The sequence below is a fragment of the Crocodylus siamensis genome, chromosome 3 (genome assembly GCF_052110815.1).
Source record: "Crocodylus siamensis isolate JL-2025a chromosome 3, ASM5211081v1, whole genome shotgun sequence".
Lineage (NCBI taxonomy): Eukaryota > Metazoa > Chordata > Crocodylia > Crocodylidae > Crocodylus > Crocodylus siamensis.
The window spans coordinates 64,750,583-64,758,011 of NC_143397.1; the positions used below are offsets into that span (position 1 = coordinate 64,750,583).

The 7,429-nt window shown below is 44.4% G+C and overlaps 1 long non-coding RNA gene across 1 annotated transcript in view; it reads right to left on the reverse strand.

Annotated features, from left to right (window-relative positions):
- Positions 1-6,138, reverse strand: part of LOC149868348 (uncharacterized) — a 130,942-nt gene extending 124,804 nt beyond the window's left edge. Inside the window, exon 1 of the long non-coding RNA XR_016440977.1 lies at positions 6,066-6,138. This is a non-coding gene — a long non-coding RNA (uncharacterized LOC149868348). The remainder of the gene's footprint in view (positions 1-6,065) is intronic.
- Between the last annotated feature and the right edge of the window lie 1,291 nt (positions 6,139-7,429).

The window sequence follows — 7,429 nt, forward strand, 5'->3', positions numbered from 1 at the left end:
AGCAGAAGAATTTTTCCTTCTTTATCTCTCAGGCATTGCCCAAGACCCATATTTTTTAAATAAATACCAAAAACTTATATAAAAAAATAAGACACAATTAAATTGCTTGGTGTCTGCTGTGCTTTTATTTTTCATGTCCAGACCCAAGGAAACGTGCAAATGTCTGCGGTAGTGAGCCTTTGCCCCCTAACCAGCAGTTAGATTGTCAACTGTCCATAAATTTATGGACAGTCCTCAGAAAAATAGGCTAAAAATGCTTGTCTGTAAAGTCCATAAAAAATTGAACCATCTGTTAAAAAATATGGTAAGAAACAGTGAGTTTGACGGACAGAAAGAACATAGGTGCACCACCTGTTGTTTAAATGGGAGCACAGCATCCACAGAAAGCATTATTTCAGGGGTTTGTAGCCACAGGAGTCTCTATAGCCTCTCCCAGGTATGTCCTGCTGCTGCTGCTGCTGCTGCTGCTGCTGCTGAGTCCCATCATCTGCCCATAACACTTCTGGCTTACAAGTAGGCAAACAGCAGAACTTCCTTGATTGTACAGCCAGGAGGGGCAAGAGGGCAGATCTGATGTGGGGTTCAGTCAGGGGCATCAGAGTACAGGGATGAGTAGGGGACCCTTGGGGTGGGAGGCAACATGGTATAAAACCATTGTTGCAGTCAAACAGGATTTCCAGCCCAAGAAATTGTTTCTACTGGTAATCTAACAACTTTTTACTTACAACCAAACTTACTTTTCCCGTGGGCTTGGGTGAGGCCAGGCCATGCCCTCTTTTCCACATAGGACCAGACCATGCCCCTTTTTTCCTGTGGGGCCAGGCTGGGGCCAGGCCATACCCCCTTCTCTCTGTGAGGCTGGGCCATGCCCGCTTCTCCTCACGGGGCCAGATTGGGTCAAATCAGGCTGAGCAACTTTTGCTCCTCCCTGCAGGACCAAGCGGTGCCCTCTTCACTCCCTGTCTGGCTCACTTTCCTCCCTTCCTTGCCCCTGCAAAGCCAGATGAAGCCCCCATTCCCCCTATGCAGGGTCAGGTTCAGGCTGGGCTGCCTCCTGCCTGCCTCCATAGAGCTAGATGCTGCCTGCCACACTGGCCCTGGGCACTGGATTAGAACTACCATCTGGCCTGCAGTGGAACCAGGCACTGCCCATCTGGCCCGCCAGGGAAAAAGATTGAGCACCACCGAACTATTGCGTGTGCCAATATGTGCTATACTTTCTATCATATGCAGTGCACCCTACATTGAGTCTGATCTTCCAAGTTTGAGCAATTTAATTCTTGCTCAAGTGAACTCTCTGTGCAATATCATTTAGATTGCAAAGACTTTAGTAGGGGGTAATAGGGTAGAATGTACCCCAGCTCTGGTTCATGGTCCAGAACAAAGACAGGGAAGAGAATGGAGTAGTGTGTACTCTGCAGCTACCTCAGATGCTGGAAGATGACTATGAAAGCTTTGACTCTTTGCTAGATCTCAAAACTGTTCTGCACCTAGGGAAAAATGAGGAAATGTAAGAAATAGGCCTGCCTTAGGGTGTACGCAAGCTTTCAAAAGAATTCATGGAAGTTTAGCAGTTTAGTTTGACCAGTTGGAAATAGAACCCTGTATAAGCATTCATGGAGCTGACTGCATGCTCTGCAGACAATCTGCACTAAATGTGCATGGCAAGGGGGGATACTCCCCCTGTCTTAGCACTTAAAAGGCAGCACCTACAGACCCAAGAGTGCAGCTGCTCACACAGGGCTCTAAAGAGCTACACAGCAGGGATAGGAGGAGCATTTTCCTTGCAGGGCTCATAAAAGCCCATCCCCATAGTCCCCAGGAAGTGGAGGGAAGAGGGGGCAAAGTGCCCAACCTGTTCCCCTGACCAGGCAGTCCCTGACCTGGGGAAGTGGGAGTCCCTGGTCTGGAAAGAGGGAGCATTAACCCTGGCTCCCCTCTCAGACTGGCCCCAAGGAGGACTGGAGTAGCGGGGGCAGGGGTGAAGTTCACCCCCACCACACTTCTCACACCGGCGACTCCATTTTGGAGAGAGTGTGGAGACAGTTTCCACACCTGGGTTCCTGGCCCCTGGGCTTTAAATCCTGCCCCCACTGCTCAATGGCAGGATTCCCATTTATTCCCCAGAGATGGTTGGAGGGTTGTCAGCTGCACAGCCCTTGGACTGTGGAGAGGAACTTGGCTTTCCAAACACTGAAGCTGACAGGGAGAGAGGTCTGCTCTGTGACTCAGCCAGAGCAATGGAGTCCAGCTGCATCATAGACTCTCTTTGGAAGGGATAGGGACATCCAGAGCACTGCACACTGGGATGTCAGAGGACAGCACAGAAGCTTCTATCAATCAGTTAAAAGTATAAGTGTTTGTTCAACTGGTAGAGGCACTACTGGAGGTGACATCTGCAGAACCTGTCAGTAGAAACTGCCTGAATGCTTGTATACTTTGTGTTTCTACCACTGGAACCTGTGATTCCACTGGTAGAAATATACTTTCACAGACCTTTAATTACCTTCAAGTCCTCACCCTCCTGTGACATTCTGCAACTGGAAAAGGCATTCTGGACAAGGAGCATTTCCTGTGGGTAGTACAGGATGCAGCTGTTTTACAGCCACTTTACATTGGCACAGCTAATGCACAATGACTGCAAGGCAACCACAAAGGTCACTTCTATATGGGTCCCCACCTGATTTCAAATCTACCACCTCCAAAAAAAATTATGTTCCTCTGACATGTTGGGGTTCCAGGGATGCCTGTAACACCCCCTGGTGGCTCCACAACTGTGTCCCGTTCTGCCCCTAGGGCACCTTCACTTCTTGCCCTCTTCACCTAGATGTAATAATAATAAATAGGGAGGCTGCCCATTGGCCTTTGCATGGCCCCAGTTCAACTGAACCCCTGCCAGGGTTCCCCAAACCCATACTGGTCCTGAATGGGCCACAGGCCCCTCACTTAGCCTCTCTTTAACTGGGCCACTGCAGGGCACCTTAAGCTTTAGGGGTTAATTGCATGGCTCCAATCTTTCCCTACACCATGTCCCAAGCCTCATGGTTGTTACCGTGATGTTGTTCTTTTGTTGGGGCTTTGGCCTTCTCAGCCTCCACCCCTTTACTTTCAGCTGGGCCTTTTAGCATGGGTTCGCTGTATTGAACCGGGCTTTGAGGCACTAGTTCTGGTTTCGCCCTTTTGGGCACCGGGCCCCTGCCTGGTTGCGCCCCTCCTCGGGCGCTAGACCCCTGGCCCCTGTCTGGCTCTGTGGCCTTACACTCTGCCCCCCTCTGGGCTCAACAGTTGCTCAAGCCTTAAGCCTACCCTGGCAGGACTCAAGGCAATCATGTGCCCCTCAGGCACTAATGGGACCTCTGTATACTGCCCCTACAGTCCCAATCCAAACTGCCTACCTAAATATAACAAACATAAACCCCTGGGCTATAACGTAACTGAGAGGAGAAACATCCCTCTGCCCCTTTAAGAGGGGAAACCTTCCCTCAGTGCTCAGCTAGGATAGCCTCCCAGCCCTGGGCTATATCCTAGTGAGCTCATCTAGCCTCCCCAGGGGTCCATGTGCAGCACCACAGCCCCTTCAGGAGCACTGCTACTAGGAGCTCTTTACCCTGTGGCAGCCAGGGAGCAGCTACCTGCCTAGCTCAGGCTCTGGGGTAATATCGTCCCAGGGCCCTGCCCCCTTCCCATCAGCAGACTGCCTGGACTGCCTGCAGGTGCCTGGCAATTGGCCTCATTGGCCTGTTGTCCCAGCAGCCTATGGCTGCTACACCCTGCCTAGCCTGCAGAGCTCCTCTCTGCACTGCTTCTCCTAAAGGAACAGGGAGCTTCCACTGACTTGTTCCTAATTGAACATCCTTTTACTTATTTTTGATTAAAACTACGAAATATTTCATAGGATGTGTTTTAATGTATGCAATAGCTTGCTAGATGCATCCCTGACAAGTTCCTTTTTGACCAAAGCACTGGGAATTGAACCAAGTAACAAAGACACCATAATATGCATGACATGCTTCACTATGGCATTCCCCAGAAGCTCCAGCCCCCAGCTATAGAGCCTGGGATCTGCCACTGCCCAGGTAGTATAGACAGGTTCTAAAAGCCTTGGAGAAGGAATTTTATTCTTGGTACTATATAAAAAAATGAATTTTATGCTTCATGAATTTTATTCTTGGTGCCATATAAAAAAAACAAAAAACCAAGCAATAGGAATGCCAGAACGAGTAAATACCAAAAGCCTAGGGCAGCTCAACATGCAAAATTTATTTTTAAACCATATCTGAAACCTTCAAAATTAGTTCTGCAAAAGTACACATAACAGGGCTATAAAGTTCATAAGAAAATTCCTCAAAAGACATTTCCCAATTTAGTTTGGTCTGAATTATTACAAGAATACTTCCTTATGGTATTTCAGGTGTTCTGCTTCCTTCCTTACTTCTTTGACACCCCTAAAGTTGATTTGTTACTGAGGACACAGACAGAAGTGACAATTATTACCTGATCTGGCCACAGAAAGCAGTTTATAGCTGTAACCAAACACAAGTGCACAGCTGCAGACAGCTTCAAAAATGGTCAATTGGGTGAAAAATCTGATCCCTCATTTCATGAAGATCAGATGAAGATGTTTCAAAACAGCATCTTCTGTAACTTCTGTCTGCCAGATGAAAAAAACTGGAGAAATCAGACATCTCTGGAGCTTTGGATTGGTCCGTAAGCATAAAACCACTGCCTAATACAATACCAATCTGACACAAAATAGTAAGTCCAGGTGTAACAATTATAGGTGTTACTCTGAAAAGTGACCATGTAAAAACATCTCCTTCTGTACTCCACAAGTGTATTCCCACTGAATAGTCAGAACCATATCTATATATCTCTCTGACAAAAAAAATATATATTTGTTTTTCACTCCCATTAGCCCCTTAGAGCAAACTGTTCTCTAAGAAAGAATGAAAAGGTTTCTCTTCTTCAATAGTATAAAAATATTGATTTACCAAGTTCCAGTCAGTTACACAGCTCAAATCCCAGATTAAACTTCCAGAACAGGCAGTGAGAAGAAATGTATTTTCACCTATAACATGAACACATTGGTATGGAAATCACTTTTTCTAGCAATAAATGTAACATTCACACTACATTGTTTTTCAGAGTTTCTTTTCAGTGGAGAACCTCATTATTTACTAGCCCATCCACTGTTTACCAAAGCAAAACTGTGGCTAGATAAGAAGAATGGACTTCTAAAGATCTTGAAAAAATAGATTAAAGATGTTTTATTTTATCATGAAAATTTAACTCATTTCAGAAGATGGAGATGAACCATATAGTATCATTATCAATTCATTAAAGTTAGTCAAAGATGCAAAAGCTAATGATTAAAAGCCTGATGCTGAGAGGAGCTAAGCACATTCAGTTCTAACACTAACAGAATATCCCCTGTAGACAGGAACTATAAGGAAAATATGATCTGCACACAGTCATCTGTAAAATACAGAGGACACCTTTAAATTTTGCTTTGATTTCATTGTTCAATGCCCTGGCAAATGGATTATTTATTACTAGCAGTACATTAGGCATTTATAAGGTGCCCCTCACCACATTGCACCTTACAGACATGTGCTATGTAGGTACCAGTTAACTAGGTAGATACTTTTTTTTGAAATGCAGCACCTCCAAATTACTGCTTTTTTGTGTAACACATTTGTGCAGAAAGATACAGTGATTTAACTGAAAAACCATAATTAAGTGAAAATAATATTTCATAATTAACCATAATTAAGTGAAAATATTTGGGGGGTGCTCTTTGCTACTATTCCATAATGCTCTGCCAGTATTATAATCATCTCTTTTTTTTTCAAAGTGTTTTTTTTTTTAATCTGATACAGAAGTTAAAGCTGGTTTGGGCAACCTCTATTCAAAGGCTGGCATGATGACATCTCCTAACCTAATTTCCAGTTACAGCCTCAGCATGGACTCATAAAGACTCTGTGTCACCTTGAAATCCCAACTGTTGTAAATGCCATGCTAGAGTCAGGGAAGGAAAATATTTTTTGTCACCTAAGAAATATTACCTGACTGAAATTCTTGCTTCCTCCTGCTGACATTGCTTGTTCATGCCTTTGTCACCTGATGCACTGATTATCACCTATACCAGATGGTGCTCCTGAACTTGTCCTAAGAAAAAAAAATTAAAGGATTCAGAATGCTGAGGCAAGGTTAGTCACCATATTTCACCTATTTCTTGTGAATCATTGCCCTGATTTCCCATAAAGTCCTGAAATGATGTAAAAAATTTGCTTTTAACGTACAAGGTCCTTCATGGTTATAGCCCTTGCTATTTAACTGATCTTTATTCTCCTTATGTTCTTTCTCACTATTTGAGGCCCTCTGATACTCATTTACTAAATAGACCTAGGTCAGACTAGAGACATAGCAAATCATCAAGGCCTTTATTAATTATACTCCAGAGGATTTGGGATTCTTTGCCCGAGATCCTCATATCTGTCTCCCTGACTTTTTTAAAGCTAAGATCAGCACATTTCTTTTTCCAGAAACATTTCAATCAGCTTTCCTTAAACTCTTTTAAAAAAATATCTCTCTTTGAAGTATACCTGCCTTGAGGATTTTGTCAGGAAAGGCAATTATAAACACATATCTAAGTTCTCAGGTCTAAGAAAAAGCACCATATACCTTTACATAATTATGCAAATGTTTTACAGTAACTGTTAATAACTGGATAGTACTGTACTGAAATCTTACTGTCAGCCCCCCATCCCTCCCCTTCCCATGTTTGGTATTTATTTTAAATTAAAAAAAAGATTGTGGCCGCACAATGAATATGCATATATATGGATAACCACTAAAGCCAGGGGACATACAGTGCATTTGCTGCACCACCCACAGTACAAGTTCCATCTGTTCCAGGATCTGTGCTGCATGCACTGCAACTGGCAGCTGGTATGGGACTGCTTCACATGTGGTGCCTATACCAATCAGTCTGGGACCTGTGCTACAAGTGGTGACTGTAGGTGCCAAATGTAGCACAGGTCTTGGACTGGCTAGAGCAGGTGTTATGTGTGGTGTGTGTCTGCAGCAGCCAAAAAAGTCATTGTGTTCAGCATGCAATCCAGGTCCTGCTCATCAAGCCAGTCAAGGTCAGAGGGGCAGCACCAGGATCTAGATAACAGATCACTAACTGTATGTTTGACATCCCTGCTATCAGGATCACATGAAAATATGGCCAGAAGGGACCTCACCAGGTCATCTAGCTCAGCCAGCTTCTCAAGACAGAATCATCCCTAGCTAAACCTTCTTAGACAAGCATGTCCAACATCTGTCCAACCAGCATTGTCATAAAGTTCCTCCTAATTTCCAACCTAAACTTCCTCTTGTAAGAAACCAGGTCATAAGCAATCTGGTCTAACTGAGGGAAAGC